Source organism: Rousettus aegyptiacus, unplaced genomic scaffold (genome assembly GCF_014176215.1).
Source record: "Rousettus aegyptiacus isolate mRouAeg1 unplaced genomic scaffold, mRouAeg1.p scaffold_m13_p_1, whole genome shotgun sequence".
Lineage (NCBI taxonomy): Eukaryota > Metazoa > Chordata > Mammalia > Chiroptera > Pteropodidae > Rousettus > Rousettus aegyptiacus.
Window position 1 is genome coordinate 176,611,772 of NW_023416284.1, and position 12,101 is coordinate 176,623,872.

At 35.6% G+C, this 12,101-nt stretch overlaps 1 non-coding gene across 1 annotated transcript; it reads right to left on the bottom strand.

The window, feature by feature from the left end:
- Positions 1–1,913: 1,913 nt before the first annotated feature.
- On the bottom strand, positions 1,914–2,032 carry LOC118605806. The gene has a single exon (XR_004952242.1). It is a non-coding gene; the product is annotated as a 5S ribosomal RNA (ribosomal RNA).
- Between the last annotated feature and the right edge of the window lie 10,069 nt (positions 2,033–12,101).

Genomic DNA, 12,101 nt, shown 5'->3' on the forward strand with positions numbered 1-12,101 from the left:
TGATAGCCATTCTGACAGGTGTGAGGTGATATCTCATTGTGGTTTTAATTTGTATTTCTCTGATGATTAGTGACCCTGAGCATCTTTTCATATGTCTATTGGATATCTGTCTGTCCTCATTGAAGAAATGTCTATTCAGGTCCTCTGACCATTTTTAAATTATATGGTTTATTTTTTTGGTGTTAAGTTGGATGAGTTCCTTATATATTTTGGATATTAACTCCTTTTTGGATGAACCCCATTCAGCAGGGTGTCTCTTTGTTTTGTAGATGATTTTCTTTGCTATACGAAAACTTTTGAGTTTTATGTAGTCCGCTTATTTATATTTTGTTTTCTCTCCCTTGCTTGAGAAGACATATCCAAAAAATATCACTAAGAGCAATGTCAGAGAAGTTACTGCCTATGTTTTATTCTAGGAATTTCATGGTTTTGGGTCTTACATTTAAGTCATTAATCCATTTTGAGTCTATTCTTGTATATGGTATAAGAAAGCAAGTCATTCTCAAATTTATACGGAACCACAAAAGACCCCAAATAGCCAAAGCAATCTTGAGAAAGAAGAACAAAGTTGGAGATATACTCCCTGATATCAAACTATATGCTACAAGGCTATAGTAATCAAAACAGCATAGTCCTGGCATAAAAACAGACACATAGATCAGTAGAAGAGAACAGAGAGCCTAGAAATAAACCCATGCCTATACACTCATTTAATCTATGGCAAAGAAGGCAAGAATATACAATGGGGTAAAGACAGTCTTGTCAATAACGGTGCTGAGAACACTGGACAGGTATATGCAAAAAAAAAAAAAAATGAAACTAGACCACTTTCTTATACCTGCCATTACATATTATACAAATAATTTTACAAACATATTTTACATATGTCTTTGAGTAGATATATAAAAATCATTTCTCTGGAATATATTTATGTAACGTATATTATGTATGCATATGTAAGTACATATAAAATTTCTGGGTCAAGGATTATATTTAGAATTAGTAGATATTGCAAAATGAGTTTTTGAAGTGGTTGTCCCATTTTACTCTCTAATAGATTACACTCTAAAGAGCAATGTATGAGAGCTCTAATTATATCATATCTTTGCCAAGATTTTGGGCTGTTGGTCTGTTTAATTATAGTTATTCTCATGAGTGTGTAGCAGAATTACATTGTGTTTATTATTTTTTTCTCAATATTTACCTTCATTTCTCTGGTTTCTTTATCAGTTGCTTTGAGGAGATCACTGCCTGGAGTATCAGAGTTATTGCATATAGACAATTGGTGTAGAAAATTTTCTAATCATAGATTAAAATCTGTATCAACTTTATGCTCGGTATTTATGTATATGTAAAATTACTATCTTTTAATGTGTTAGTTGATGAACTATATTACTATATTTCCTAGTGCTGAACCTTTGTTATATGACTAGAATAAAATGCAATTTATTATGCCGTTACTGAACTGCTCAATTCTGTTTGCTTAGAACGTTTCTATCAGTATCCACGGGTGAGCTTGGTTTGTTGACTTACTTTTATGCGCTATATTTTGAGGGCATTAATATCAAGGTTGTTTCATGAAATAAATTGACATTTTTTTCTGTTTCTCTTCTTTGGAACTGGTCAAACTGTATTGATTAGATCTCGTTCAAAGCACGTTGTAATTCTCTTTGCCTCTCTCTAGCCTGATGTTTTTTTCAAGAAGTAACATTTTGACAGCAATCCCTATTTCTTCTGTGGCATTGGCTTACACCTGTTTTCTTAGAGGCATTGTAGTACCCTGGTTGAAAATTTGCATCATCAAAACCTTTTTTTTTTCTCTTTTAGGTGAGGCAACCCTTGGTTGACCTCACAGATTGCGGGGACCTTGTCATCTTACAACCCCTTCTTTTTTATTTTTTATTTATTTTTTATGCCTACAGCACCTGGTCTTCCTAGGTGGTCTCCCATCCAAGTACTAACCAGGCCCAAACCTGCTTAGCTTCCGAGATCACACGAGATCGGGCTCATTCAGGGTGGCATGGCTGTAGACTTATTTGACATTCTAATGCCATCATATTGGCCCTGATAATTAGACATCATTATTATTACTATTTACTATTTTTATAAATTTCTTTCATAGCATTCTTTCTAACATCAATTGTTACTTCTGAAATCCTTTCCCTTTTCCCTCAGATTCATCCTTCGGAATTTAATTTAGTTTCCACTTCTGGCAGATAGCATTAGTATTTAGCAATGCCTTTCCCATCACTGATACCACACAGTCCCTGTGTCATAGGGTAGAGCCCTTTGACTATTTTTTGGCTAAGGAAATCTCCTTATTTCTGACACATGAGAATTCCATGCCTTTATGAAGTCGGAAGATGGAAGCATATAAATTGCTAAGTAAAAATTTGGAAAGAACTACCCCGGAGAATCACTAGGATCAAAATTTGTATGATTAAGAAATAAATTTTTAATGTGTTAGCCACTGAGATTTCACATGAATTTTTACTGGATCAGCACTAGAGATACTCTAATGTAATGTATGTTATAGTGAACCAAGTTTTTATTTGAAGAAGTTTTCATTTCTTCCTTGCTATTTAAAAATAGTTTGTTGTGCACATAATTCTAAGTTGTCGAATATCTTTTCTCTAAACTTTGTATGTATTATACTATTGAATACTGACATTGATTTTTTTTTTTCTTTTCTGAAATCTATTAATTTTTCAAATTTTATTCCTTGGGAGTGACTGGCTTTTCTCCAGTGGTATTTAGGATTTCTCTTTATTTTTATTTTCTGCAGTTTCAACACAATTTAAATTACATAAGCATAAATTTCTTTGTGTTTATTCAGATTGGCAGGTGTCTTGCTTTCTCAAAAATCTATGGATTTTTTTTCTTCAACCTATAAAATTTCTAGACTACTTTTTTTCTTTGTACATAACATACCCTGTCTCTACTGAGTTTTTAAAAGATTTTTCTGTATCCTCATAGTTAATGTTATGAGAATATATTTGAACAGGTTAATTTTTTAATGTCATTTTTCATGACATTCCTACTAGGAATGTCATAAACCTTTTTGATCTGTAGATGAAACTTTATTTTCAGCTCAGAGATTATTTTTTTCTAAGCAATGCATATTTTTTATTGGTACTTTTATTTCCTTTTTGAATTATTCATATGTTAGTTTCCTGGACCTAATAAACAAATCTTTCATTTTTTTCTCTCATAATTATTACCTCCCTATCTTTATTCTGGGACTTGCTATACTTCACACTCTCTGACCTCAAAGGCTTTTAATTCAGGTCTCAACTGTGACTATGTATGTCCCCTCAATTTATCTACTGAATAGATTTATTTGGGAAAGCATAGTTCTAACTCCAGAAAAATGTTTTGTGTGCTGTATTTGTATCTTTTTAAAAGCTGGATGTTTTCTCCTCAAATTTTTTATCTGCCTATAAAAGCCATTCTACTATACCAAATGTCCTTTCCACTTTAATTGACAATCATTTTTCAAGCTGTTGGGTCCCCTTTGGTGGGATGCATTATTCTTTACCCAGTCTTCACAGATGGCAAAAAGCAAAGTGGCTTCTATCCTGAAGTAGCTGTAATATAGAACCGTGCAGGCTTCCTACCGATGCACCCAGAAGAAGTGCCCATTCTCCTCGGGATCTTGAGCTATACCAGCCTCGAGGACAAGAATGACTAAGTCTTACTTCAGCTCCCTCTGCCTCTCAGGGTGATGGGACAGACTCAGCACACCATGCTCTCTGAAGGCAGTGCTTCTCAGTCTGCTACTTTCCAGAGCTTATTCCAGAACTCCAGGCAAAGCATCAACAGCACTGCATGGACTCCAAGAAAGCCCAAGGATTCACTGGTAACTAATTACCTGCAGGCCCATCGTTGTAGCAATTTTTTTTTTTTTTGCTTTATTTTCAATCACTTGTCCTTCATATATCTATTTATGGGAGAGAGAGGAATATTTTGAGAGTTGGACTTATTTCACTATCTAAAAAGGCTATTTTTTTCTAGAAGCCGGTTTATTGTTATTGGTGGCAGGTTTTTTTTTTGTTTTGTTTTGTTTTCCCTTTACAAAACCTTTCCCATGGCCCTCCCCCAGAATTAGAGCTATTTTAACCCCTCCATCCTAAAGACACTGCTTCTCTAAGCACTTGAGTGAGCAAGGTCAGTATAACATCCAGGACCACCAGTTAGTAGTTGTGGCCCTTATGGCTTCACTTAAATTAAATCGGTTTTGTTTTCCAATTCTTAGGAGGTTTTTATTTACTTCCTGTGGCAGACAGAATGTAATCAGAACCAGATTCTCCCTGTCTTCCGAATAAAATACACATATAAGAAGGAAAAACAAATATTTTCCGCTTGTTACAAACGTTGCCTTGGCACTATATGAGCAGCTGATCTTTCTGAGAGCTTTCTTCCTATGTCTCCTTCTGAGCTCTAAACATCCTGCAGTAACTCTCCCTGCACAGTGAAATCTTTGCTACTCCTGTTACGTAGTGCCTGAGTTCTTCGTCAATGTCCAACACAAATGATAGCTGTTCCTATCATTCTGATTCCCAGTATTCATACTGAGAACCCAGAATATCCCCCTCCTACTGTATTCCATCTTCACAAAGACAGACACCCCCAGGCACCCTCTAGGCATTTCTCTCCAGTGCCTGGGAAACATTCATACACCCTCTTAGCTGTCTTAGCCTGGAGTCTCATGAAACTTGCTGTATGCCCAGGCCCTGCCTAATGGACTTGCTACAGACCAAGTAAATTCTTGCCGTGCTTTGGTTTGAGTTTAACCCCATCTTGTGAACCTTTACAAGTCCCATTTGCAAAAATTACTGGCACTAGGTAGTTTGTCCAGAGACATAGAGCTGGGAAGATTCTGGATGTTATCACTGTTACTTCAAAAGCTAGTTCTCGTTCTAGAGAATAAACTATTTATTCCCTAGAGAAGCGAAGGAGGCTAAAGAGCATGTTTCAATTGTCTGCCCATTATCACTTTTAAATTCTTCTACCGCTTATTCCATTAGACAATCCAGTGACTCAAACCCAGATGTTTTTATCCCCAAGTGAAAAGTCCTGTATGTTGTCTAAAAGTACAAATATACTACAGTGCAGAAAATGACATCCTGAAATTAGCCAAAGGGTTTTATTTAACATATAAGGATTGCGAGAATTTCTGAACTAGCACAAAAATTTATCTTTTATAAATATATTCTCTGTATCAGTATGTGTTTTATGACATATCAATACTTATTTTTCCAACCGATGAAGTTTTCTTTTCATAAAGCTATTTACCTAAGTGATAGCTCAAAAATAGATTGTCATACTTTTCCTTTTTGGCCCTTGGGGAAGAAAAATCATATTTCCCTCTTATTTTTCCAAGGGTTCTTTAGGAGGTTGTCCCTATTTGTTTCTTCCACAATGTTAAAAAGAATTCTATTTGTTTTTTAAAATATAGTACCCAGTCAATTTTTAAAACATACGTCTAGCAGTCTTTTTACTTACCACTTTATGAATAATTGAATGATTTTAAAAAAATAAGTGATCTATATATGTATGTATACACACACACATACATACAACATATATATTAAGCTCTCTCTCTATCTATATATATCTCATACAGTGGTGGCCTATTGTGGATCTGTCCCCAACAGATATGGAATTGGAGGCAATTCACTCGGCTTATGTAAACAAGCTCCATGGCAACATTAATTTAGAGCAATTCCAAACTTGAGTTTTGGGAAAAGTAGACGAATACGTGGCAATGGGACAGAGGGTCAAGATCGGATCATTTCTCTGTGGAAACTTAGAACTTCAGATCTGCTTCCAGATGCCTAGTCCATTCATTCTACTCAGATGACTATTCCACAATATTTTATTTCTCCCCCAAACACTACCATCTCCTCCCTGATACGTTATCCTAGCAGCAAAAGCAGAGGCACCCCGAAGCACTTGCTCATCCTATACCACCACATCTACCAAGTTCAAACACCCGCTCTTATATGTGCTGCTTTCTTCCTGAACCATGGTGAACAGAGTCGGGTGAGCAGCCTTCCTCCCAGATAAAGTCAATCCCTCCACCCCGTGTTCTGGATCTTAGGCTTCTGAAATGACCTACTCATCTCCCATGTCAGCAAGTTTGCTCTGTTCACTGTATTTATATCGTGACAAAACAAACATGGGACTTCTTCCTTATTTTAGAAATCCTCTTGCAACCCTACATACCTCTAGTTTGAACACATTTCTCTGCTCCCTTTAGTAGCAACAATAAATGAAACTTTGATCTTGTGTCTGTTTTTATGCCAGTGTTATTCTGTTTTAATTACAAGCACCTTGTAGTATAGTTTGATATAAGGTCGTACGATACCTCCATCTTTGTTGTTCTTTCTCAAGATTTCTGTGTTTATTCAGGGTCTTTTGTGGTTTCATATAAATTTTAGGATAATTTGTTCTAGTTCTGTGAAAAAATGCCATTGGTATTTATAGGGATTGTACTGAATTAATAGATTGCTTTAGTTAGTATGAGCATTTTAACAATGCTAATCCTTCCTATCCATGAGTGTGATATAGGCCTCCATTAATTGAAAAAAAAATAAAATAAAATTTTTAAAATAAAGAAACAACATCATTTCATTCTCATTGCTCCAGGTTTGATCACACACTCTCTTGACTTCACCATTTCAGGCTTTCATCTTCACCACTCCACTGAAACTAATCTTGTTCTTGGTCATTGATGACTTCACATTGCCTCATCCAATGGTCATGGCTGGTCCTTTTTTTAATGTATTTTCTCCCAAGCATTTGATACACTTTCTTCTTTCAAACAGCTCTTCACTCAGATTTAGGGACTCCTCCTTTTTTTCTGATTTTTCTCTACTCTCACTAGGGTCATTTCCTTGTGGTTTCCTTTTTTTTTTTTTTTTTTTTGTATTCTATCCATCTTCCTGACTTCTAAATACCAGCATACTCCAGGGCTTCGGCTTATTCCATTTCTGTTCTCTGACTACATTTTGTCTTGAGATGACCTCATCCAATACCACAAGTTAGTGTTACCTGGGCATAGTGGTTCCAGTAATTATTGCTCAATTTCAACACGCCCCCTGGTATTTATCCAACTACTGATATGACATTTGTACTTGATATATAATAGTTGTATTAATAGCATTATCTGAACTATAAACTAAACTCCTATTTGACCTTCTTAAACTGAATTTTCCCTGTTTCTCTCAACTCTAAATGGTACCAATGTTATCCTAGTTGCTCTGGACAATAAACAGAGAATACCTTGATTCTCCTCTTAATCTCACACCCCACCAGGGTCCTATTGTCTCTCACCTTAAAAATTGAATAACCCTCTAATGTTCTCTCAGCTTCATCTTTTGCCTTTCTATATCCAAGTTCTGGTTATCTATTGCTGTGTTTCAAATTTTCACAAAGCCCAGTGAATTGAAAATAATAATTGTATTGTTTTTCGTGGGTTTGTGTGTTGACTAGGATCAGCTGAGCGATTACTCAGCTTGTCTTACCTGGTACCTTTAACACAGCTGCAGTTGGATAGTAATTAGGACACTGGAAAAGCGGGGTCCCTCGCTCTCCCTGTGGTCTCAGGGCTTGTCCTCTTCATATGATCTCTCCAGTAGAGTAACCAGGCTACCTGCATGACAGCTAAAGGCTCCCAAAGTGAGTTTTCCAAGGGAGGGAAGCAAAAGATGACTGTCTATTTATAGCTAGACCCAGAACTGATACAGCATCACTTCTGTCACATTTTAATGGTTTACATAAGTCAGAGGCCAGCCCAGATCCACTGTGGTAGAAATGAACTATGCAAGAGTATGAATTCTGGCAAACAGGGTCCATTTGAAACTAGCTCCCACATTCCTCAGAGTGATCCTTTTACAACGTACATCGTACCATGTAAGTCTCTGGTCTCCATGCTCCAAAGAATTTCTATCATCCAGAAGATGGATTTTAAAGGCTTTTACACAGCTCACCATATCATACATGATCTTATTTCTGGATACCTCTCTAGTTTTATTCACTGCCACTCTGGAAATGCCAAGCACAAGTGTATAGATACTCTAAATTATCTGGATAATTGCTTCCATGTTTTAGCTCATCTTACATTTATAGTCTAAAACGGACTGTGGAAAATCACATCTACACTGAATCACAGAAGCAAGATGAATGGATAAGAAAGTGACATTGCTCCTGCAGAACCAAGAGACTCACAAATATTTCTATCACTTTATAAGGTTTTCTTGTCTGTAAAGGATCATCACACCCATCGTATTTCCTGACCATTGCACTAACAGGCTGAGTGGGAATTATTTTTCTAGTCTGTAAGAACCCAAATCTCTTAACCACAGTTACTTGTCTAATATCTGAGACGTAATAAAGAGCGGAGCCAGAACATAAATCCAGTTTCTCAAATTATTTGCTCAGTTTCCTGACTTCTTTCTCATAATAAAAAACCAGATAGAAGAAACTCTGAGATTTTATGTTATTGTAAAAATAACTGATCAACTATATCAATCAATACTGGTAGTGTATTCTTATGTTCTCGACTCAGTTATTGAATATAAACTATATTGCAAGGTTCTCCTTGACATTTCATTTTTTTTCATTGTAGACACTGTAACATAAACTGTAGTCTTCACAGAGCTACTCTTCTTAAATGGGATGGATTGAGCTGGAGTTCTAATCCTGATATTTACTCATTTATTTATATATTATACTTTTTTTTTACTTCATTTGTCCACTCACCAATATCTTTAATTGCTAGATATTTCCTATTTATGCAATATTTTTGCAGCTGATGCCACCAGTGCAGAATGAATAAAGATATTTCCTATTTATGCAATATTTTTGCAGCTGATGCCACCAGTGCAGAATGAATAAAAGATGGGCTTTCTACCCAAAAGGAGTTTGAAACCTGCTGAAGGAATAAGAAAGAGATACGTAGCAATATAAGAGCAAAGCAAGAGATGTAGCCACATTCAAAATGTGAAAGTGGGTGTGTAATAGGCTTCAAAAGAACTAATGCTTCCTATCTGAAGGCCTCAAATTATTACTGGCCCCAGGCATAGACTGCTTCTCACAACACACCCAGGAATAGACGCTGCTCAATTGTTATTGAAACAGGTATTCCCTAGGAACACATGAGGGACTTTAGAAGATATAGTTATTCTTTTGGACAATTTCTAAGCCACTCGTTTGATCTAAATATCTGCCATATGCTATTGATCTGGTTCACACTGATGAAGTCTAATTATAGAATATACTTCAAAACTTGCTTCATCCTGCAGACGAATGTCATGCTCTCTACTTAGCATTAAAGGTTAGATAGAGCGGCCCAAATATTTTCAGCGTTAATTTCAGAAGTCTAACAATCCATGTAACTTATGGAGAACCAGAGCAACCTCTCCTGTAGAACCTCAGCCTTGATGCGTGTTGCAATGTGTGTAACTATAAACAGAACTTATAGAAACAGAGTGAAGCTTAATTTCTAAAGCACTGAGCTAATAAATATATTGCTTTGAAAACAGACCAGCACCTTGTTCATTGGCAACCACATGAATTGTCTGTCCGTTTTATGAGAACCAGTGAAGAAAGTTATCTTTGGTCTCTGTAGCTTCTACAGAGAAATTAGTTATTGGACTCTGTGAAACAAATAACTGCTATGTTCCTTTTCTAGCAAGTGCATATTTCATGGTTTTGATGGTTAACTTTGTTTCAACTGGGCTTGAGCCATAGTGTCCAGACATGTAGTTAATCATTATTCTGGATACTTCTGTAAAGATTTTTTTTCCTGCCTACAGCACCTGGTATTCCTAGATGAGCTCCCATCTAAGTACTAACCAGGCCTGACCCTGTTTAGCTTCTGACATCAGATGAATTTGGGCACATTCAGGGTGGCATGGCCACACACGAGATTTTTTTTTCTCTTTTCTTTTTGGATGAAATTAACATTTAAATCAAAGGACTTCAAGTAAAGCAGATTGTTCTCTATAATATGGGTGAACCTCATTCAACCCGTTGAAGACCTGAATAGAACAAAAGACTGACCTACCCTGAGCAATAAAGAATACTGTTAGCAGACAGGCTTCAGATTTGTATTGAAACTGTCTCTCTTGAGTCTTTCAGACTGCTGGCTCAGATTTTGGATTTGCAGGCCTTCATAATCATGTGATCCAATTTCATAAAATAAATCACGTGATTTATATTATGAAATTGAATCACATGATTTAAATAGCAATCCTGACTAACATAATGGTGTACATTTTGCATACTGTGCATTCTTCTGATCTTAGGAGATTTTCTTAACTTCTCTTTGATTCATTTCTCTTACCTAGTTTCATATATCTTGGGAAAGAGAAAAGCAGTCCCTGACAGCCAGGAGCCAGTCTGGCAAGGTAGGCCTTGGTATTCTTCTATGAACATAATTTCTTTCAGATAACATCAACATTAGACAAGGCCAATCTGTGACTCTGAAGGATCAAGACAAAACCAAGACAATAGCCATGTCTTCTGAATCCAAACAAAAATATTAACATCGTCTAAACCTCAAAAATATCTAAATGTTCCCCTGTTCTGGCGAATAGGGATGACTACAGCTTTAGCTTCAGTCTAGTCTTCCTCCTTTTAGATAAGATTTATTGGACAAAGTTACCCCCACTCTCTGACTTTATCCAATCCAGAGCAAAGCCTGCTTTCTCAACTCTCCCCAATATTGATAAATCCAAGCCCAAATCTTGTTTTAAAAAGTTACTTCTAAAACTTTCTTATTAAGCTGACTCAATTCTTGACGATATGCATGTTTCCTTACTGAAATGAACCATAAATGTTACTTGTTCACCTCCAGATATAGTTCTGATGGCCTTTGGCTAGAGACCATTGACAGTCTTAACTTATTATATGTATCATCAGTTGCTTTAAATTATTTTTAAGTCAAATCAAGGTGGCATGCGGTATTTAAACAATGGCAAAGAAAGAACCCTGAAATCTCCATGAAATCTGCAGAAGATCCTGAGCATTTGACCTATTTCTGAACAGTGCATGTGTGTAAGGAAAGTGTGGGAGACCAGGGAAGGAACCTACAACAGGATTAGAGGGAGTAGTAAGTGTCACTCACACAAGGCTGAAAACAATGCCCTCTCCTACCAGCCAAAGAGGAAAACCATACTTTCTGGGCATCAGATAGAGTTTCAGAACTAGTCCTCCAATCTAATATTCCAAAAGCCTACAAAGGTACATAGGTTGGGAAAGGAAATGATGTTCCTGCAATTTTATTCTTCTCAAAAATCAACCTTCGTTTTCAATCATTTTTTTCTATTGTTTTTCTGTTTTGTATTTCATTGACTTCTTTTCCTGTCTGTATTATTTTCTTTCTTTTGCTTGCTTTAATTTAATTTACTCTTCTTTTTTTAGTATCTTGAAGTAGAAGTTGGGTTTATTGATTTGAGACCTTTTTTTTTTCTAATATAGGACTTTCATGCTATAAATTTTCCTCTAAGTCCCGCATTAGTTTGTGCAATTTAGTCTCACTCGGAAGAATGTTCTATAAATGTCAATTAGTTCAATATAATTGAATATGTTATTAAAGTTCTCTATACACTTTCTGTTTTTTTCTCTACTTGTTCTGTGAATACCAAGAATAGATGTTGAAATATTCACTTTTAATTTTTGATTTGTCTATTTTTCTTTGCAATTAAGTTTTTCAGTTTTTGCTTGAGGTATGTTGAGGCTCTATTATTAAGTGCATAAATAATGAAGATTGTTAAGTCCTCTTAATGAACTGACTCTTAGCATCATGAAATAGTTTTCTTTATTGCTGGTAATATTTAGTCTAAAACCTATTTTGTCAGATATTAATATAGTCACCCCATAAAAAATCAAAAGTAATTCTTTTGACCATTATCATAGTATGTTTTTCCAATATGTTACTTTTAATCGATTTCTGTCATTTCTTTATACTCCTTATACTTTTTCTTATTCTCCTTCATTATATGTTATAATATATGTTATATATACTAAGCTACTTGAAGTTTTCCTACAGCCCTCTGACATTAACTTCATTTTGTTCATTCCTTTCTTCTATT